This window comes from Scyliorhinus torazame, chromosome 15 (assembly GCF_047496885.1).
Source record: "Scyliorhinus torazame isolate Kashiwa2021f chromosome 15, sScyTor2.1, whole genome shotgun sequence".
NCBI lineage: Eukaryota > Metazoa > Chordata > Chondrichthyes > Carcharhiniformes > Scyliorhinidae > Scyliorhinus > Scyliorhinus torazame.
In genome coordinates this window covers 52914058-52936782 of record NC_092721.1, presented here as the reverse complement: position 1 = coordinate 52936782, position 22725 = coordinate 52914058, and the positions used below count along the sequence as shown (strand labels likewise).

Here is a 22725-nt window from a genome sequence, read left to right as displayed (position 1 = left end):
TATAGACCTCTATAAGATCACCCCTAAGCCTCCTACGCTCCAAGGAAAAAAGTCCCAGTCTATCCAGCCTCTCCTTATAACTCAAACCATCAAGTCCCGGCAACATCCTAGTAAATCTTTTCTGCACTCTTTCCAGTTTAATAATATCCTTCCTATAATAGGGTGACCAGAACCGCACACAGTCTTCCAAGTGTGGCCGTACCAATGTCTTGTACAACTTCAACAAGACGTCCCAACTCCTGTATTCAATGTTCTGACCAATGAAACCAAGCATGCCGAATGCCTTCTTCACCACCCTGTCCACCTGCGACTCCACCTTCAAGGAGCTATGAACCTGTACTCCTAGATCTCTTTGTTCTACAACTCTCCCTAACGCCATACCATTAACTGAGTAGGTCCTGGCCTGATTCGATCTGTCAAAATGCATCACCTCACATTTATCTAAATTAAACTCCATCTGCCATTCGTCGGTCCACTGGCCTAATTGATCAAGATCCCGTTGCAATCCTAGATAACCTTCTTCACTATCCACTGTGCCACCAATCTTGGTGTCATCTGCAAACTTACTAACCATGCCTCCTAAATTCTCATCCAAATCATTAATATAAATCACAAATAACAGTGGACCCAGCACCGATCCCTGAGGCACACCACTGGTCACAGGCCTCCAGTTTGAAAAACAACCCTCTACAACCACCCTTCTGCCTTCTGTCGTCCAGCCAATTTTGAATCCAATTGGCAACCTCACCCTGGATCCCGTGAGCTTTAACCTTCTGCAACAACCTACCATGCGGTACCTTGTCAAAGGCTTTGCTAAAGCCCATGTAGACAACGTTTTATTTTATTTATTTGATAAACAATTTTATTGAGGCATTTTGGCACAGTAAACAACAACAATACAAAACAGTGTGCAAAGAACAATCAACATAGTGCAAAAACCAGCTCCCCTCCTACAAGGACCCGGCTAACTACCCCCCTAATCTACGGTGCCCTAACCCCCTCCCCCCCCGATGATGATTAATTTTCCGCGAAGAAGTCGATAAATGGTTGCCACCTCCGGCCAAACCCTGACAGTGACCCTCTCAGAGCGAACTTAATTTTCTCCATATCTGATAGCCAGGCCTCTGACTCTGGGGGCTTTGAGTCCCTCCATGCCAGCAGAATTCGTCGCCGGGCTACCAGGGAAGGAAAGGCCAAAACGTCAGTCTCTCTCTCCTCCTGTACTCCCGGGTCCTCTGAAACCCCCAAAATTGCCACTTTTGGACTCATCACCACCCTTGTTTTCAGTACCCGGGACATAGTAACGTCCGCGAATCCCTGCCAGTACCCCCTGAGTTTTGGACATGCCCCGAACATGTGGACATGGTTTGCTGGTCCTCCCGAACATTTGCGCACCTGTCCTCCAATACAAAGAATTTACTCATCCGGGCCACTGTCATGTGGGCCCGGTGGATGACCTTAAATTGAATCAGGCTGAGCCTAGCGCATGTTGCGGTCGCGTTAACCCTGCTCAAAGCCTCTGTCCATAAGCCATCTTCTATCCCACCTCCGAGCTCCTCTTCCCACTTAAGCTTCATCTCCTCGGTCTGCGACTCCTCTGCCCCCATAAGTTCTTTGTATATATCTGAGACCCTCCACTCCCCCACCCATCCACTGTCCTGGATCCCCCTAAGTGGCAGGCATGGGAAGGATGGAAGCTGTCTGCGTAGAAAGTCCCGCACCTGCAAGTACCTGAAATCATTCCCTCTCGCCAGCCCAAATTTCTCCTCTAGCGCCCTCATGCTCGGGAAGCTCCCTTCCAAGAACAGATCCCCCATCCTCTGAATCCCAGCCCTCCACCATGTTCGGAACCCACCGTCCATATTCCCCGGGGCAAACCGGTGATTGTCGCAAATTGTGGACCAAACTAATGCTCTCACTTCCCTCACATGCCTTCTCCATTGACCCCAGATCTGCAAAGTTGCCACCACTATAGGGCTAGTGGAGTACCGTGCCGGCGGGAGCGGCAGGGCCGCCAAGCTGGTGTCCCTGCATGAAGCGGCCTCCATCCACCCTCAAAGCGGCCCCGCACCCACCATCCACTTCCTCATCATAGCTATGTTGGCCGCACAGTGGTAATTAATAAAGTTTGGCAGCTCCAGCCCCCCTTCCCCTCGGTTCCTCTCGAGTATCAATCTCCTCACCCGCGGGGACTTTCTCGCCCACACAAATCCCATAATCATTTTATTGACCTTCTTGAAAGAAGACCGCGGAATGAAAATGGGGAGACACTGGAATACAAACAGGAATCTCAGGAGGATTGTCATTTTAACCGTCTGCACTCTCCCCGCTCGTGTCCGTGGGAGCGCATCCCACCTCCGGAACGCGACCCTCATTTGCTCCACCAACCTAGATAAGTTCAACTTGTGCAACCGGCCCTACTCCCGCGCCACCTGTGTCCCTAAGTATCTGAAACTGTCCCCTACTAACCTAAACGGCAGCCCCCTCAGCGGCCCTCCTGGCCCCTCGCCTGGACTACAAACAACTCACTTTTTGCCATGTTTAGTTTATACCCCAAGAACCGGCCAAATTCCCTCAGGATTCCCATGATTTAATCCATTCCAGCCACTGCATCCGTGATGTATAAGAGCAGGTCGTCGGAGTACAACGAAACTCTGTGTTCTTAGGTTGGCCACCCGCTGCCTGCCCTTGACGAACCCGGTTTGATCTTTCATAATAACGTCCGGCACACAGACCTCAATCCTAGTCGCCAAGAGCTTGGCCAGTATTTTAGCATCTACATTGAGCAGAGAGATTGGCCTATAGGACCCACATGCCTCCGGTATGTCCAGTTTCAATATCAGGGAGATGGTGGCCTGTGACATCGTCGGGGGTAAAACCCCTCTGTCTCTCACCTCATTAAAAATCCTAACCAGCACCGGCCCCACTATCTCAGAGAACTTTTTATAAAACTCCACCGGATACCCATCCGGCCCCGGGGCTTTACCCGATTGCATGGCCCTCAAGCCCCCCAATATTTCTTCGGTCCTAATTGGGGCCCCCAGCCCGTCCACCAACCCACCAACCCCCTACCCACTTTTGGGAAGGTCAGTCTATCCATAAAGTGCCTCATCCCCTCCGGCCCAAGGTTCTGAACCCAAATCCCTCCCTCGTCAGCAGATCAAATACCCCCCTTCCCCCCCCTAGCAACAACACCCTGTAACCTAACCCCTGCCATAAACTAGCTATATACACACCCCCCCCACCTGGTTTCCGTAGACCAGCTCACCCAGCTAGCCTGGTGACTCTCGACTCCGGCGCCAACAAGTCTCTCGCCTATTGTTCCCTCTGACCCATCCCCCACCCACCCATCAACACCACTTCCCCAAACCAACCACCCACGAGCAATTGCTCTGGAGAAAAAAACCCAAGGAACAAAGAAAACCCCGACGGTAGTGCAAATCGAATAATACAAAATAAGTAATAGGCACTTCCATCTACCTCGATCAGAACACAAAAAGGCTCCAGCACCAAATACCTTAACTTCCCTCTTTTTCCAGTGAAAACTCGAGTACAGAAGAGAAAAAAAACAACACAACACAAGAAAAATGTGTAAACATCGCTTAGTAACTTTTTAACTTAAGTCCAAAAAGTCCTCAGTTCGGCGAAGTCCATTGCGTCCTCGGGCTCCTCAAAGTAATGGTACTGTCACTCGTGCTTGACCCAAAGGCGCACCGGGTACAGCAACCCAAACTTCACCTGCTTCTTAAACAGAATCTCTTTGACTTGCCTGTAGCCTGCCCTCCTTCTGGCCACCTCCACGCTCAGGTCCTGGTAGATATTGTTCCAATGGCAGCTCCGCGTGTGCTTGGCACACTGTAGCACCCGCTCCTTGTCCAGGAACCTGTGGAACCTGACCACCATCGCTCGAGGGGCCCCCTGCTCGCGGCTGCCTCACCAGTGCTCTGTGCGCCCTGTCCACCTCCAATGGGCAAGGGAAGACATCATTCCCCAACAGCTTCTGGAACATGTCCGCCACATACGCAGCAGCAGCCTCTCCCTCAGCCCCCTCCGGAAGACCAACGATTCTCAAATTCTGCCGACGGGACCTATTTTCCAGGTCCTCCACCTTTTCCAGAAGCCTGTTTTGTTGGTCTTTCAGCCTCTCCATCTCCACCTCCACCACCGTTTGGTGATACTCCTGCTCCTCCAGCGCCTTCTCCAGCTTCTGGATTGTCCGATCCTGGGCATCCAGCCTGTGCTGCAGGCGCTCGATTTATTTTTGAATCGGGTCTAAATTGTCCCGTTTCAGCGCGGTGAAGCCCTCTTGGATGACCTTCAGCAGATGCTCCATTGTTGGCTGGGCTGTCTGCGCCGGGGTCCGGACATCGGCCATATTGTCCTCAGCAGCAGCTTCCACACTGCCCTTGTTTGCCCACTTCTTCAACTGTTTGCGATTCTTTCTGCTTCTTAATTCCATGCACCTATATTTGGAGTCAGTGCCTGAGTGCCTGCCTTCAGATCCAGCGCTCAAAAGTACAAAAAAGTCAGGGAAAAAGGTCCAAAAGTCCGACCGGATCGAGAGCCACCAAATATGCGACTTACTCCCTCATAGCCGCCACCGGAAGTCTCCTTATTATTCTTTCATAAAGGGCTCACAGGGATAAAAACAAATCCCAATGTAGAAATTAAACAAAAGTTTCATTTTTCTTTAAAATAAATCATTGCAGCATTGACTGGCTCAGACAACGCCACCATGTGGAGTATTCATTAAGCATCATGCTTCAGCTATTCTGCTGTTTATTTCACGTGGGGGGAATAATTCTGTCCAATTCACTCAATGACCATTGATAGACCATAAAGAAAACAAGGAGCTTGATCCATTTTGCTACACAGAGCGTAATATGACTTCCAGTGACCGGGAACGTACTTAGCAATCGCACATCAGGTGGCTCTCCTCCGAAAGACAAGAAGATAGGCACTTTTAACCGAAATTAGCCCACAAAAACTGGACTAAAACATCCCCTCACACTCAACAATACAAGAAATGCTGGCAAGCAGCAGCTCCAGAGGCCGTAGAGGCACCAGAAACAGCGAGGGAGCTAGCGAGCGGGTCAGCAGACCCACGAGGTGAGGTGTCACCGGACACTCCCGAGAGAGGTAGACCAGCAACACGTAAAACAATCCCCCCCCCCCCACCCCAGCCAGAGGATGGATGGGAGACATTCCCAATGAAGGAGGATATAAAAACAGCGATCAAGGCGCCGGTCAAGGTGGCAGTGACGGAGGCGTGGCCGCCATGAAGTTGGCCCTCGACAAAATGGGAAAGAGACTGGAGGTCCAGGGGAACACGATAAAGGAACTGGAGAAAGTCTCGACGGATCAGAGCCACCTAATCATCGCCCTGGAGGCCGAAGTACAGAGGTTGATGGCGACTCAGGGGAACCTGAAGGGGAAGGTGGAGGACCAGGAAAACCAATCGCGACTCCAGAACATCAGGATAGTGGGCCTGCCAGAGGGAACCAAGGGCAAGGACCCAAGCAACCATGTGGCCCCGATGCTGGGGAACCTAGTGGGGATAGACAGCTTCCCCAAGCCGCCAGAGACGACAGGGCCCATAGATTGCCGAGGCCGAAACCCAAGGCAAGGAAGCTGCCGAGAGGGATCATTGTCAAATTACATTGCTACCAGGACTGAGAGAAAATCCTTCGCTGGGCCAGGCAAACAAAGGGCTGCAGCTGGGAGGGACACAGGATCAGGGTGTATTAGGACATTGGGGCAGACCTGACAAAGCGCCGGGCAGAATTTAACAGTCGGCCCTGTACAAGAACAATATCAGGTTCGAGATGCTATTCCCAGTCAGGCTCTGGGTAACATACCAAAACGAGGAACACGACTGTCCTTGCGGAAATGGATGGGTTCGTCCAAAAGAATGGCTGAACTAGCAACAAGTGAGGCAGCGATGAGATGGGCACAGAGGAGGCAGAGAGAACTAAAGAACAGTTTGGGCGGGGCTGTACCACTTTAAGAACATAAGAACTAGGAGCAGGAGTAGGCCATCTGGCCCCTCGAGCCTGCTCCACCATTCAATGAGATCATGGCTGATCTTTTGTGGACTCAGCTCCACTTTCCCGCCCAAACACCATAACCCTTAATCCCTTTATTCTTTAAAAAACTATCTATTTTTATCTTAAAAACATTTAATGAAGGAGCCTCTACTTCTTCACTGGGCAAGGAATTCCATAGATTCACAACCCTTTGGGTGAAGACGTTCCTCCTAAACTCAGTCCTAAATTTACTTCCCCTTATTTTGAGTTTATGCCCCCTAGTTCTGCTTTCACCCGCCAGTGGAAACAACCTGCCCGCATCTATCCTATCTATTCCCTTCATAATTTTATATGTTTCTATAAGATGCCCCCTCATCCTTCTAAATTCCAACGAGTACAGTCCCAGTCTGCTCAACCTCTCCTCGTAATCCAACCCCTTCAGCTCTGGGAGTAACCCAGTGAATCTCCTCTGCACACCCTCCAGTGCCAGTACGTCCTTTCTCAAGTAAGGAGACCAAAAGGCAGCATGGTAGCATAGTGGATAGCACAATTGCTTCACAGCTCCAGGGTCCCAGGTTCGATTCCGGTTTGGGTCACTGTCTGTGCGGAGTCTGCACATCCTCCCCGTGTGTGCGTGGGTTTCCTCCGGGTGCTCCGGTTTCCTCCCACAGTCCAAAGATGTGCAGGTTAAGTGGATTGGCCATGATAAATTGCCCTTAGTGTCCAAAATTGCCCTTAGTGTTGTGTGGGGTTACTGGGTTATGGGGATAGGGTCGAGGTGTTGACCTTGGGTAGGGTGCTCTTTCCAAGAGCCGGTGCAGACTCGATGGGCCGAATGGCCTCCTTCTGCACTGTAAATTCTATGAAAACTGAACACAATACTCCAGGTGTGGCCTCACTAACACCTTATACAATTGCAGCATAACCTCCCTAGTCTTAAACTCCATCCCTCTAGCAATGAAGGACAACATTCCATTTTGCCTTCTTAATCACCTGTTGCACCTGTAAACCAACTTTTTGCGACTCATGCACTAGCACACCCAGGTCTCTGGGCATGAGCATGTTTTAATATTTTATCATTTAAATAATAATCCCTTTTGCTGTTATTCCTACCAAAATGGATAACCTCACATTTGTCAACATTGTATTCCATCTGCCAGACCCTAGCCCATCCACTTAGCCTATCTAAATCCCTCTGCAGACTTCCAGTATCCTCTGCACTTTTTGCTTTACCACTCATCTTAGTGTCGTCTGCAAACTTGGACACATTGCCCTTGGTCCCCAACTCCAAATCATCTATGTAAATTGTGAACAATTGTGAGCCCAACACTGATCCCTGAGGGATCTGCTACTGATTGCCAACCAGAGAAACACCCATTAATCCCCACTCTTTGCTTTCTATTAATTAACCAATCCTCTATCCATGCTACTACTTTCCCCTGACTGCCATGCATGTTTATCTTATGCAGCAACCTTTTGTGTGGCACCTTGTCAAAGGCTTTCTGGAAATCCAGATATACCACATCCATTGGCTCCCCGTTATCTACCGCACTGGTAATGTCCTCAAAAAATTCCATTAAATTAGTTAGGCACGACCTGCCCTTTATGAACCCATGCTGCATCTGCCCAATGAGACAATTTCCATCCAGATGCCTCGTTATTTCTTCCGTGATGATAGATTCCAGCATCTTCCCTACTACCGAAGTTAAGCTCACTGGCCTATAATTACCCGCTTTCAGCTTACCTCCTTTTTTAAACAGTGGTGTCATGTTTGCTAATTTCCAATCTGTCGGGACCACCCCAGACGCTCGTGAATTTTGGTAAAGTATCACTAGTGCATTTGCAATTTCCCTAGCCATCTCTTTTAGCACTCTGGGATGCATTCCATCAGGTCCAGGAGACTTGTCTACCTTTAGCCCCATTAGCTTGTCCATCACTACCTCCTTGGTGATAACAATCCTCTCAAGGTCCTCACTTGTCATAGCCTCATTTCCATCAGTCACTGGCATGTTATTTGTGTCTTCCACTGGGAAGACCGACCCAAAAAACCTGTTCAGTTCCTCAGCCATTTCCTCATCCCCCATTATTAAATCTCCCTTCTCATCCTCTAAAGGACCAATATTTACTTTAGCCACTCTTTTTTGTTTTATATATTTGTAGAAACGTTTACTATCTGTTTTTATATTCTGGGCAAGTTTACTCTCATAATCTATCTTACTCTTCTTTATAGCTTTTTTAGTAGCTTTCTGTTGCCCCCTAAAGATTTCCCAGTCCTCTAGTCTCCCACTAATTTTTGCTACTTTGTATGCTTTTTCCTTCAATTTGATACTCTCCCTTATTTCCTTAGATATCCACGGTCGATTTTCCCTCCTTCTACCATCCTTCCTTTTTGTTGCTATAAACCTTTGCTGAGCACTGTGAAAAATCGCTTGGAAGGTTCTCCACTGTTCCTCAACTGTTTCACCATAAAGTCTTTGCTCCTAGCCTACCTTAGCTAGTTCTTCTCTCATCCCATTGTAATCTCCTTTGTTTAAGGACAAAACACTAGTGTTTGATTTTACCTTCTCACCCTCCATCTGTGTTTTAAATTCCACCATATTGTGATCGCTCCTTCCGAGAGGATCCCTAACTATGAGATCCTGAATCAATCCTGTCTCATTTTTCAGGACCAGATCTAGGACCGTTTGTTCCCTCGTAGATTCCATTACATACTGTTCTCGGAAACTATCGCGGATACATTCTATAAACTCCTTCTCAAGGCTGCCTTGACAGACCTGGTTAAACCAATCAACATGTAGATTAAAACCCCCATGATAACTGCTGTACCAGTTCTACATGCATCAGTTATTTCTTTGTTTCTTGCCTGCCCCATCATAATGTTACTATTTGGTGGCCTATATACTACTCCTATCAGTGACTTTTTTGCCTTACTATTCCTGATTTCCACCCAAATGGATTCAACCTTATCCTCCATAGCACCGATGTCATCCCTTACTATTGCCCGGATGTCATCCTTAATTAACAGATCTCCACGACCTCCCTTACCATCCACTCTGTCCTTCCGAATAGTTTGATACCCTTGGATATTTAACTCCCAGTCGTGACCATCCTTTAACCATGTTTCAGTAATGGCCACTAAATCATAGTCATTCACGATGATTTGCGCCATCAACTCATTTACCTTATTCCGAATACTACGAGCATTCATCTAAAGTACACTTATGTTGTTTTTTATTACCTCTGTTCTGAATCTTAACACCTCGATCAGTAACCCCTCCTAAATTATATTTCCTCTTAACTTTTCTCCTAATTTTCCTTGTCGTTGAACCCATATCTTCATGTAACAACCTCCCGCGTCGCTTACCATTAATGTTTTTACTTCCAGTTTTATTCCTTTTAGTATTCCTGGTCCTATTCACTGAGCTCCCCTCAGTCACTGTACCTTGTACTGTCGCCCTTTTTGATTTTTGACTATTGCTTTTCTGCCTTACACTTTCCCCCTTACTGCCTTTTGTTTCTGTCCCTGTTTTACTACCTTCTGACTTCCTGCATCGGTTCCCATCTCCCTGCCACATTAGTTTAAACTCTCCCCAACAGCTCTAGCAAACACCCCCCCTAGGACATCGAGTCCAGTCCTGCCCAGGTGCAGACCGTCCGGTTTGTACTGGTCCCACCTCCCCCAGAACCGGTTCCAGTGCCCCAGGAATTTGAATCCCTCCCTCTTGCACCATCTCTCGAGTCACGCATTCATCCTATCTATCCTGACATTCCTACTCTGACTAGCTCGTGACACTGGTAGAAATCCTGAGATTACTACCTTTGAGGTCCTACTTTTTAGTTTAACTCCTAACTCCCTGAATTCAGCTTGTAGGACCTCGTCCCGTTTTTTACCTATATCGTTGGTGCCTATGTGCACCACGATAGCTGGTTGTTCACCCTACCCCCCCAGAATGTCCTGCAGCCACTCCGAGACATCCTTGACCCTTGCATCAGGGAAGCAACATACCAACGTGGAGTCTCGATTGCGTCTGCAGAACCGCCTGTCTATTCCCCTTATGATTGACTTCCCTATCACTATAGCTCTGCCATTCTTCTTCCTGCCTTTCTGCGCAGCAGAGCCAGCCACAGTGCCATGAACCTGGCTGCTGCTGCCTTCCCCTAGTGAGACATCTCTCTCAACAGTATCCAAAGCGGTATATCTGTTTTGCAGGGAGATGACCGCAGGGGACACCTGCACTGCCTTCCTATTCTTGCTCTGTCTTTGGGACACCCATTTTCTATCTCCCTCAGTACCTTTCACTTGCGGTGTAACCAACTCGCTAAACGACGTCCTCAGCAGTGCGGATGCTCCAAAGTGAGTCCATCCGCAGCTCCAGAGCTGTCAAGCGGTCTAACAGGAGTTGCAACTGGACACACTTCTTGCACGTGAAAGAGCCAGGGACAGTGGACGTGTCCCTGAGCTCCCACATCGCACGCGAGGAGCATGACATGGGTCTGAGATCTCCTGTCATGTCTTAAACCTTCGGTTAACTTCAACAACTACAATTTCCCCCCCCCCCCAAAAAAGCAATGAAGAAGAAATAAATAAATATACCAATGAAAAGAAAAAGAAAAACGACTTACCCATCACTTACCAGGGATAAAAAGCACTTCCTCCCCACCCAGCTTCGAATTCCCACCTAGATTCAAATTCCCAAACTCACTCTGCTGTCTCACTCTGGCTGTGTCTTCTCTGGCTCACTGGGAGAACTCACTGGGAGTGAGTTTACAAGTTGCTCTTTTAAAATTGGCCTGAGTTGACTCCCCTCCCCCACCTGCTTTTAGATCAAGGTAGATTTAAAGTGACTGACACTTAACTGCCAACCAGTTACTATGAACTGGGGAGCCAGTTCACAGAAAGGAGGGGGTGAATTTAGCAAAGCTTAGGAGAGGGTGAGGAGGACACAGAGGGGAAACTGACAAAGGGGGCATAGGATGGGGTCACACCGACCCGAGGAGGGGGGCCACCACACTAGTGGGAAAGCTAGCACCAGGAGGTTTGAGCCAAGGGGGAGTGCCGTGGCACATCTCCCACTTGGAGAGAGCACATGGTGAGGGGAGGTGGGCACATCACCAGACATGGGGGGGGGGGAAGATGGAAGGGGGAGCAGCAGTAGGATAGGGGGGTTGCAGAAGGTGGGGGGAGCAAGACCACGGGGGGAACAAAACAACAGGGGTGCGGGGAACTGGCTTCAACAGGTTACTTGTGGAAACATGGAACAAAATGGCACCGCAAGCAGCCACTTTGGAGGGTCCCTAAAAAAAGGGAGACTCTGGAGTGCAGGGGTTCAGCCACATGGCGTATACACAGTTGGCGGCCATGTTGGGTGGCCCCTGCACGAAAGGAAACACCGGCATGCAGGGGCATAACCACAAGATAAGTATGGTTAGATAGATAGGATGAATGCATGGCTAGAGAGATGGTGCAAGAGGGAGGGATTCAAATTCCCGGGGCATTGGAACCGGTTCTGGGGGAGGTGGGATTAGTACAAACCGGACGGTCTCCACCTGGGCAGGACTGGAACCGATGACCTAGTGTTTGCTAGTGCTGTTGGAGAGGGTTTAAACTAATGTGGCAGGGGGATGGGAACCGATACAGGAAGTCGGAGGGAAGTAAAACGGGCCAGAAACAAAAAGCAGTAAGGAGGAAAATGTAAGGCAGAGAAGCCATAGTCAATAATCAAAAAGAGTCACAGCACAGGGTACAGTGAGTGAGGAGAGTGTGAAAAGGGAGGTGGTCAATGCAGGGATTGAGGGTGTTGTACCTAAATGCACGCAGTATACGGAACAAGGTAAATGAGCTTGTTGCGCACATTGAAATTGGCCGATACGATGTTGTGGGCATCACAGAGACACGGCTGCAAGGGGATCAGTGCTGGATCTAAATATCCAAGGATATATGTCCTAGCGAAAGGACAGGCAGATGGACAAAGGGGGCAGGGTAACATTGTTAGTAAGGAATGAAGTTAAATCGATAGAAAGGAGCGATTTAGGATCAGAAGGCATAGAATCTCTGTGGGTAGAATTGAGGAATCGCAAAGGTAAAAAAACACTGATGGGAGTTATGTACAGGCCCCCTAGCAGTAGTCAGGATGTGGGGCACAAAATAAATCAGGAGATAGAAAAGGCTTGTAAAAAAGGCAATATCACAATAATCATGGGGGACTTCAATATGCACGTGGACTGGGAAAATCAGGTCGGTAATGGATCCCAAGAAATGGAATTTGTGTAATGTCTAAGAGATGTTTTCTTGGAGCAACTTATGACAGAGCTTACAAGGGAACAGGCAATTCTGGATTTAGTGATGTGTAATGAGGCAGACTTGATTAGGGATCATAAGGTGAAGGAACCCTGAGGGAGCAGTGACCATAACATGATAGAATTTACCCTGCAGTTTGAGAGGGAGAAGCTGCAATCAGATGTAACAGTATTACAATTAAATAAGGTTAACTACAAAGACATGAGGGAGGAGCTGGCCAGAATTGATTGGAAAAGGAGCCTAGCAGGAAAGACAGCGGAACAGCAATAGCAGGAGTTTTTGGGGGTTAATGGGAGGCACAACAGAAATTCATCCCAAGGAGGAAGAAACATGCTGAGGGGAGGACAAGGCATCCATGGCTGACGAGGGATGTCAAGGACAGTATAAAGGCTAAAGAAAAAGCATACAAAGTGGTGAGCATTAGTGGGAAACCAGAGGATTGGGAAGCCTTTAAAAGCGAGCAGAGGACAACTAAAAAAGCAATAAGGGGGAGATGATGAAGTATGAGTGCAAGCTAGCTAGTAATATAAAGGAAGATAGGAAAAGATTTTTTCAATGTATAAAAGGTAAGAGAGAGGCAAAAATAGGCACTGGACCACTGGAAAATGTGGCTGGAGAAGTAATGATAGGAAACAAAGAAATGGCAGACAAACTGAATAGTTACTTTGCATCAGTCTTCATGGTGGAAGACACCAGTGGGATGCCAGAGCTCCAGGAGAACCAGGGGACAGAGGTGAGTGCAGTGACCATTACTAAGGAGAAGATTCTAGGAAACTGAAAGGTCTGAAGGTGGATAAGTCACCTGACCCGGATGGACTACACCCCAGGGTCCTAAAAGAGATAGCTGAGGAAATTGTGGAGGCATTAGTGATGATCTTTCAGGAATCACTGGAGGCAGGAAGGGTCCCAGAGGACTGGAAGTGGCTAATGTAACACCACTGTTAAAGAAGGGAGGGAGGCAGAAGACGGGAATTTATAGGCCGGTTTGCCTGATTTCGGTCATTGGTAAGATTTTAGAGTCTGTTATTAAAGATGAGATCGCAAAGCGCTTGGAAGTGCATGGTAAAATAGGACTGAGTAAGCGCGGCTTTGTCAAAGGGACGTCGTGTCTGACAAATCTGTTAGAGTTCTTTGAGGAGGTAACAAGGAAGTTAGACAAAGGAGAACCAGTGGACGTGATTTATTTAGATTTCCAGAAGGCCTTTGACAAGGTGCCGCATAGGAGACTGTTAAATAAGTTAAAAGCCCATGGTGTTAAGGGTAAGATCATGGCATACATAGATACATAGAACATACAGTGCAGAAGGAGGCCATTCGGCTCATCAAGTCTGCCCCGACCCACTTAATCCCTCACTTCCACCCTATCCCCATAACCCAATAACCCCTCCTAACCTTTCTGGATACTAAGGGTAATTTAGAATGGCCAATCCGCCTAACCTGCACGTCTTTGGACTGTGGGAGAAAACCGGAGCACCTGGAGGAAACCCACGCAGACACGGGGAGAATGTACAGACTCTGCACAGACAGTGTCACAGCGGGGAATCAAAACTGGGGCCCTGGCGCTGTGAAGCCACAGCGCTAGCCACGTGTTCTACCATGTTGCCCGGCATGGATAGAGGATTGGCTGACTGGCAGAAGGCAGAGAGTGGGGTTAAAGGGGTCTTTTTCAGGATGGCAGCCGGTGACTAGTGGTGTGTCTCAGGGGGCTGCCTGGGGCCACAACTTTTCACAATGTACATGAATGATCTGGAAGAAGGTACTGAAGGCACTGTTGCTAAGTTTGCAGATGATACAAAGATCTGTAGAGGGGCAGGTAGGATTGAGGAAGCAAGGGGGCTGCAGAAGGACTTGGACAAGCTAGGAGAGTGGGCAATGAAGTGGCAAATGAAATACAATGAGGAAAAGTGTGAGCTTATGCACTTTGGAAGGGGAAATTTAGGCATAGACTATTTTCTAAATGGGGAAATGCTTCGGAAATCAGAAGCACAAAGGAACTTGGGAGTCCTTGTTCACGATTCTCTTAAGGTTAATGTGCAGGTTCAATTGGCAGTTAACAAGGCAAATTCAATGTTAGCATTCATGTCAAGAGGGCTAGAATACAAGACCAGGGATGTGCTTCTAAACATAGAACAGTACAGCACAGAATAGGCCCTTCGGCCCTCGATGTTGTGCCGAGCATTGTCCGAAACCAAGATCAAGCTATCCCACTCCCAGTCATTCTGGTGTGCTCCATGTGCCTATCCAATAACCGCTTGAAAGTTCCTAAAGTGTCCGACTCCACTATTACAGCAGGCAGTCCATTCCACACCCTAACCACTCTCTGAGTAAAGAACCTACCTCGGACAACCCTCTGATATCTCCCACCCTGAATCTTATAGTTATACCCCCTTGTAACAGCTACATCCACCCGAGGAAATAGCCTCTGAACGTCCACTCTATCTATCCCCCTCATCATCTTATAAACCTTTAAGTTGCCTCTCATCCTCCTCCGCTCCAAAGAGAAAAGCCCTAGCTCCCTCAAACCTTTCCTCATAAGACCTATCCTGCAAACTCGGCAGCATCCTGGTAAATCTCCTTTGCACCCTTTCCAATGCTTCCACATCCTTCCTATAATGAGGTGACCAGAACTGCACACAATACTCCAAATGTGGTCTCACCAGGGTCATGTATAGTTGCAGCATAACCCCGCGGCTCTTAAACTCAAGCCCCCTGTTAATAAACGCTAACACACTATAAGCCTTCTTCACGGCTCTATCCACTTGTGTGGCAACCTTCAGAGATCTGTGGACATGAACCCCAAGATCACTCTGTTCCTCCACATTCCTCAGAACCCTGCCGTTGACCCTGCAATCCGCATTCAAATTTTTTCTACCAAAATGAATCACCTCGCACTTATCAGGGTTAAACTCCACCTGCCATTTTTCGGCCCAGCTCTGCATCCTATCAATTTCCCTTTGCAGCCTACAACAGCCCTCCACCTCATCCACTACTCCACCAATCTTGGTGTCATCAGCAAATTTACTGACCCACCCTTCAGCCCCCTCCTCCAAGTCATTGATAAAAATCACAAATAGCAGAGGACCCAGCACTGATCCCTGTGGTACACCGCTGGTAACTGGTCTCCAGTCTGAAAAGTTTCCATCCACCACCACTCTGTCTTCTATGTGATAGCCAGTTACTTATCCAAGTGGCCAAATCTCCCTCTATCCCACACCTCCTTACTTTCTTCATGAGCTGGCCATGGGGAACCTTATCAAATGCCTTACTAAAATCCAGGTATACAACATCAACTGCTTTACCTTCATCAACACACTTAGTTACCTCCTCAAAGAATTCAATCAAATTTGTGAGGCAAGACCTACCCTTCACGAATCTGTGTTGACTATCCTGGATTAAGCTCCATCTTTCCAAATGGTCATAAATCCTATCCTTCAGGACATTTTCCATTATCCTCCCGACCACCGAAGTAAGACGAACTGGCCTATAATTACCAGGGTCATTCCTATTCCCTTTCTTGAACAGAGGAACAACATTCGCCACTCTCCAGTCCTCTGGCACTACCCCGTGGACAGCGAGGACCCAAAGGTCAAAGCCAAAGGCTCTGCAATCTCATCCCTTGCCTCCCAAAGAATCCTTGGGTATATCCCATCTGGCCCAGGGGACTTGTCGCCCCTCAGGTTTTTCAAAATTGCTAATACATCCTTCCTCAGAACATCCACTTCCTCCAGCCTACCCGCCTGAATCACACTCTCATCCTCAAAAACATGGCCCCTCTCCTTTGTGAACACTGAGGAAAAGTATTCATTCAACGCCTCTCCTATTTCTTCTGACTCCATGCACAAGTTCCCACTACTGTCCTTGACCAGCCCTACCCTCACCCTGGTCATTCTTTTATTTCTCACGTATGATTAAAAAACTTGGGGTTTTCTGAGACTATATAAGGCTCTGATCAGACCCCATTTGGAGTATTGTGAGCAGTTTTGGGCCCCGTATCTGAGGAAGGATGTGCTGGCCTTGGAAAGGGTCCAGAGGAGGTTCACAAGAATGATCCCTGGAATGAAGAATTTGTCATATGAGGAACGTTTGAAGACTCTGGGTCTGTACTCGTTGGAGTTTAGAAGGATGAGAGGGGAGATCTTATTGAAAGTTACAAGATACTGTGAGGCCTAGATAGAGTGGACCTGGAGAGGATGTTTCCACTTGTAGGAAAAACTAGAAGCAGAGGACACCATCTCAGACTAAAGGGACGATCCTTTAAAACAGAGATGAGGAGGACTTTCTTCAGCCAGACGGCGGTGAATCTGTGGAACTCTTTGCCGCAGAAGGCTGTGGAGGCCAATTCACTGAGTGTCTTTAAGACAGAGATATATAGGTTCATGATTAATAAGGGGATCAGGGGTTATGGGGAGAAGGCAGGAGAATAGGGATGAGAAAATATCAGCCATGATTGAATGGTGGAGCCGACTCGATGGGCCGAGTGGCCTAAGGCGGACTGGTAGCCGAACCAAAAAAGGTCAATGAAGCACTCAAGGCCTTCTATTGAGGGCTGTACACCTCCAAGCCACTCGATGGGGACTCGCCAATGAAACAGTTCCTCGATGGACTGGACATGCCAGTCATTGGAGACGATAGGAGGAGGGGGCTGAGGCACCACTGCAACTGGGAGAGGTCATGGAGAGCACCGGTCTATGCAGGCAGTGAAGGCACTGGGATCTGATGGGTTCCTGGTAGACTTCTACAAACACTTTGCGGTAGCACTCGCTCCGCTTTGCTACTCAATGTGGATGCAAAAATACTCACGAAGATTCTGGCTGGGTGACTGCAGAACTGCGTACCAGAGGTGGTCGCAGAGGACATCATACAACTGCCAAACCTGATAATGACCCCGTTCAGAGAGAGAACACCAGAGGTGATCATCACCCTGGACACAGGAAAGGCCTTCGACAGAGTCGAGTGGAAGCACCTCATTGTTTGGGCTAGGGCAGGGTTCAGCTCATGGGTGAAACTTCTGTACAATGCCCCCATGGCGGTCATATGGACCAACACCACCAGCTCTGAATACTTCCAGTTCCACAGGGGCACAAGGCAGGGATACCCACTGTCCCTCTTCTATTCTATTTAAACTAATTTGTCAGGAGGCTGGGAAAACGAGCGGTGTTCCAGAAGCCAGTGTGGAGAGTAGTGAGGTACTGAGGAGGGTATCAAGGTCGCAGGAGTGTACCGGCAGGCAGAAAGGTGGGTTGGAGTGCGTCTACTTCAATGCAAGGAGCATCCGGAATAAGGTAGGTGAACTTGGAGCGTGGATTGGTACTTGGGACTACAATGTTGTGGCCATTACGGAGACATGGTTAGAACAGGGACAGGAATGGTTGTTGGAAGTTCTGGAGTATAGATGTTTCAGTAAGAGTAGGGAAGGTGGTAAAAGAGGTGTAGGAGTAGCATTGTTAATCAAGGATAGTTTAACGGCTGCAGAAAGGCATTTCAAAGGGGATCTGCCTACTGAGGTAATATGGGCCGAAGTTAGAAATAGGAAAGGAGCGGTCACGTTGTTAGGAGTTTTCTATGGGCCCCCAAATAGTAATAGAGATGTGGAGGAAGCAATTGCAAAACAGATTATGGATAGGTGTGGAGGTCTCAGGGTAGTTGTCATGGGTGACTTTAACTTTCCAAAGTGTTAGATTTGTTTGTGGGAGAGCACTTTGGAGATAGTGACCACAATTCGGTGTCTTCCACTATTGCAATGGAGAGGGATAGGGCCATACGGCAGGGCAAAGATTATAATTGGGGGAGGGGTAATTATGATGCGATTAGGCAAGAATTAGGGAGCATAAGATGGGAACAGAAACTGTCAGGAAAAGGCACAAATGAAAAGTGAAGCTTGTTCAAGGAAAAAATACTGCGTGTCCTTGATAGGTATGTCCCTGTCAAGCAGGGAGGAAATGGCCGTGTGAGGGAGCCATGGTTCACAAAAGAGGTTGAATGTCTTGTCAAGAGGAAAAAGGAAGCGTATGTAAGGATGAGAAAACAAGGTTCAGTTGGGTCGCTTGAGGGTTACAAGGTAGCAAGGAATGAGCTAAAAAAAAGGGCTTGGGGTGACTTCCGGGTGCGGCGATGACCAGCTGAGTCGCACGTTGCGGCAGCTCCCGGTGAAACGGACTTTTGGGCTCTTGATAGGAGCCCCAACGGCAATTTTGACGGCTAAAAACACTGTGCGGTAAACCAGAAGGGAATCCCCCCTGGATACGGATGAAAAAAGGAGGAGAAAGTGGCCGGATTGCAGTGGATCCTTTAGAACAGCGGCAAGGAAGGCAAGCAAAAACCAAGATGGCGTCGGAAGGTGGCAGTTTAACATGGGGCCCTGAACAACAAGAGTTCTTGAAATGCTGTGTGGAAGAGCTCATAAAGGAAATGAAGAAAGAGCTGTTGGCCCCGATACTACAGGCGATCGAAGGGCTAAAGGAGGAACAAAAGACCCAGGAGCGGGAGCTTCGGGTCGTGAAGGCAAAGGCAGCCGAGAATGAGGACGACATACAGGGCCTGGTGGTGAAGACGGAGATGCATGAGGCACATCAGAAACGATGTGTGGAAAGGTTGGAGGCACTGGAGAACAACGCAAGGAGGAACAACCTGAGGATTCTTGGTCTTCCTGAAGGTGCGGAGGGAGCGGACGTCGGGGCATATGTGAGCACGATGCTGCACTCGTTAATGGGAGCGGAGGCCCCGGCGGGTCCGATGGAGGTGGAGGGAGCATACCGAGTGATGGCGCGAGGACCGAGAGCAGGAGAAATTCCCAGAGCCATAGTGGTGAGATTCCTCCGTTTTAAGGATAGAGAAATGGTCCTTAGACGGGCAAAGAAAACTTGGAGCAGTAAATGGGAGAACGCGGTGATCCGCGTTTATCAAGACTGGAGTGCGGAGGTGGCGAGAAGGAGGGCTTTAATCGGGCCAAGGCGGTGCTTCATAAAAAGAAGATAAAATTTGGAATGCTGCAACCGGCAAGACTGTGGGTCACATATCGAGGGAGGCACCACTACTTTGAGACGGCGGATGAAGCGTGGACTTTTATTGTGGAAGAAAAACTGGAATGAGCGGGTTATTAAAAAGAACGTTTGAACAAAGTGGTGGGGCGAATGTGGGGGGCGAAGAGGGGGGTTAAAAAGGGGGGAAAGAGGAGTTTTATGTACTAATCCTGCGATGTGGTAACTTTTCTCTCTTCCACAGGTGGTGATGGGGGGAGGTGGAGGAGATGGGGCGTTGGCCATTGGGGGCGGGGCCAAGGGAGAAGCGCGGGCTTGGTTCCCGCGCTATGATAATCATGGCGGGAATAGAGAAGCAGGAAGGAGGGGCGTCGCACGGTGCGAGCCGAGGTCACGGGGGGAAGCCGAGGTCGGCCAGAGTTTGCTGACTTCTGGGAGCAACATGGGGGGAGTAATTACGCGAGCGGGGGATCTAGCGGCGGGGTGGGAGGGGGGAATTACTGGGTTGCTGCTGCTGGGGAGAGGGGGGAGCTGGTATGGGAGGGGATGGGCGGGGGGGCACCGCCTGGGGGAGATACAGCTGCGTGGGAACCGGGTGAGGAGCTGGAAAAAGGGGATGGCTAATCGACAAGGGGGGGGGGTAGGAAGCCCCCCAACTCGGCTGATCACGTGGAACGTGAGAGGGCTGAACGGGCCGATAAAGAGGGCACGGGTACTCGCACACCTTAAGAAACTTAAGGCAGATGTGGTTATGTTACAGGAAACGCACCTGAAACTGATAGACCAGGTTAGGCTACGCAAAGGATGGGTGGGGCAGGTGTTCCATTCGGGGCTAGATGCGAAAAACAGGGGGGTGGCTATATTAGTGGGGAAGCGGGTAATGTTCGAGGCAAAGACTATAGTGGAGGATAACGGGGGCAGATACGTGATGGTGAGTGGCACACTACAGGGGGAGACGGTGGTTTTGGTAAACGTATATGCCCCGAACTGGGATGATGCCAATTTTATGAGGCGGATGCTAGGACGCATTCCGGACCTAGAGATGGGAAAGCTGATAATGGGGGGAGATTTTAATACGGTGTTGGAACCAGGGCTGGATAGGTCGAAGTCCAGGACTGGAAGGAGGCCGGCAGCAGCCAAGGTACTTAAAGATTTTATGGAGCAGATGGGAGGTGTAGACCCGTGGAGATTTAGCAGACCTAGGAGTAAGGAGTTCTCGTTTTTCTCCTATGTCCATAAAGTCTACTCGCGAATAGACTTTTTTGTGCTGGGAAGGGCGTTGATCCCGAAGGTGAGGGGAACGGAGTATACGGCTATAGCCATTTCGGATCACGCTCCACACTGGGTAGACTTGGAGATAGGGGAGGAAACAGGAGGGCGCCCACCCTGGAGAATGGACATGGGACTAATGGCAGATGAGGGGGTGTGTCTAAGGGTGAGGGGGTGCATTGAAAAGTACTTGGAACTCAATGATAATGGGGAGGTCCAGGTGGGAGTGGTCTGGGAGGCGTTGAAGGCGGTGGTTAGAGGGGAGCTGATATCAATAAGGGCACATAAAGGGAAGCAGGAGAGTAAGGAATGGGAGCGGTTGCTGCAAGAACTTTTGAGGGTGGACAGACAATATGCGGAAGCACCGGAGGAGGGACTGTACAGGGAAAGGCAAAGACTACATGTAGAATTTGACTTGCTGACTACGGGCACTGCAGAGGCACAATGGAGGAAGGCACAGGGTGTACAGTACGAATATGGGGAGAAGGCGAGCAGGTTGCTGGCACACCAATTGAGGAAAAGGGGAGCAGCGAGGGAAATAGGGAGAGTGAGGGATGAGGAAGGAGAGATGGAGCGGGGAGCGGAGAGAGTGAATGGAGTGTTCAAGACATTTTATAAAAAATTATATGAAGCTCAACCCCCGGATGGGAGGGAGAGAATGATGGGCTTCTTGGATCGGCTGGAATTTCCCAAGGTGGAAGAGCCGGAAAGGGTGGGACTGGGAGCACAGATCGAGGTAGAAGAAGTGGTGAAAGGAATTAGGAGCATGCAGGCGGGAAAGGCCCCGGGACCGGATGGATTCCCAGTCGAATTCTATAGAAAATATGTGGACTTTCTCGCCCCGGTATTGACGAGGACCTTTAATGAGGCAAAGGAAAGGGGACAACTGCCCCCGACTATGTCTGAAGCAACGATATCGCTTCTCTTAAAGAAGGAAAAGGACCTACAATGCGGGTCCTATAGACCTATTTCCCTCCTAAATGTAGATGCCAAGATCCTGGCCAAGGTAATGGCAATGAGAATAGAGGAATGTGTCCCGGGGGTGGTCCACGAGGACCAAACTGGGTTTGTGAAGGGGAGACAGCTGAACACGAATATACGGAGGCTGTTAGGGGTAATGATGATGGCCCCACCAGAGGGGGAAACGGAGATAGTAGTGGCGATGGATGCCGAGAAAGCATTTGATAGAGTGGAGTGGGATTATTTGTGGGAGGTGTTGAGGAGATTTTGTTTTGGAGAGGGGTATGTTAGATGGGTGCAGCTGTTGTATAGGGCCCCGATGGCGAGCGTGGTCACGAATGGACGGGGATCTGCATATTTTCGGCTCCATAGAGGGACAAGGCAGGGATGCCTTCTGTCCCCATTATTGTTTGCACTGGCGATTGAGCCCCTGGCGATAGCGTTGAGGGGTTCCAAGAAGTTGAGGGGAGTACTTAGAGGAGGAGAAGAGCACCGGGTATCTTTGTATGCGGACGATTTGCTACGATACGTGGCAGACCCGGCGGAGGGGATGCCAGAAATAATGCGGATACTTGGGGAGTTTGGGGATTTTTCAGGGTATAAATTGAACATGGGAAAAAGTGAGTTGTTTGTGGTGCATCCAGGGGAGCAGAGTAGAGAAATAGAGGACCTACCGTTGAGGAAGGTAACAAGGGACTTTCGTTACCTGGGGATCCAGATAGCCAAGAATTGGGGCACATTGCATAGGTTAAATTTAATGCGGTTGGTGGAACAAATGGAGGAGGATTTCAAGAGATGGGATATGGTATCCCTGTCAATGGCAGGGAGGGTGCAGGCGGTTAAGATGGTGGTCCTCCCGAGGTTCCTCTTTGTGTTTCAGTGCCTCCCGGTGGTGATCACGAAGGTTTTTTTTAAAAGGATTGAAAAGAGCATCATGGGTTTTGTGTGGGCCGGGAAGACCCCGAGAGTGAGGAAGGGATTCTTACAGCGTAGCAGGGATAGGGGGGGGCTGGCACTACCGAGCCTAAGTGGGTATTATTGGGCCGCTAATATTTCAATGGTGAGTAAGTGGATGGGAGAGGAGGAGGGAGCGGCGTGGAAGAGATTAGAGAGGGCGTCCTGTAGGGGGACTAGCCTACAGGCTATGGTGACAGCCCCATTGCCGTTCTCACCAAGGAACTACACCACAAGCCCG

The 22725-nt window shown here is 49.2% G+C and overlaps 1 protein-coding gene across 3 annotated transcripts in view; it reads right to left on the bottom strand.

Annotated features, from left to right (window-relative positions):
- LOC140391595 (claudin-10-like) overlaps nt 1-22725 on the bottom strand; it is a 163073-nt gene that overhangs the window by 26726 nt on the left and 113622 nt on the right. The window lies entirely within an intron of this gene.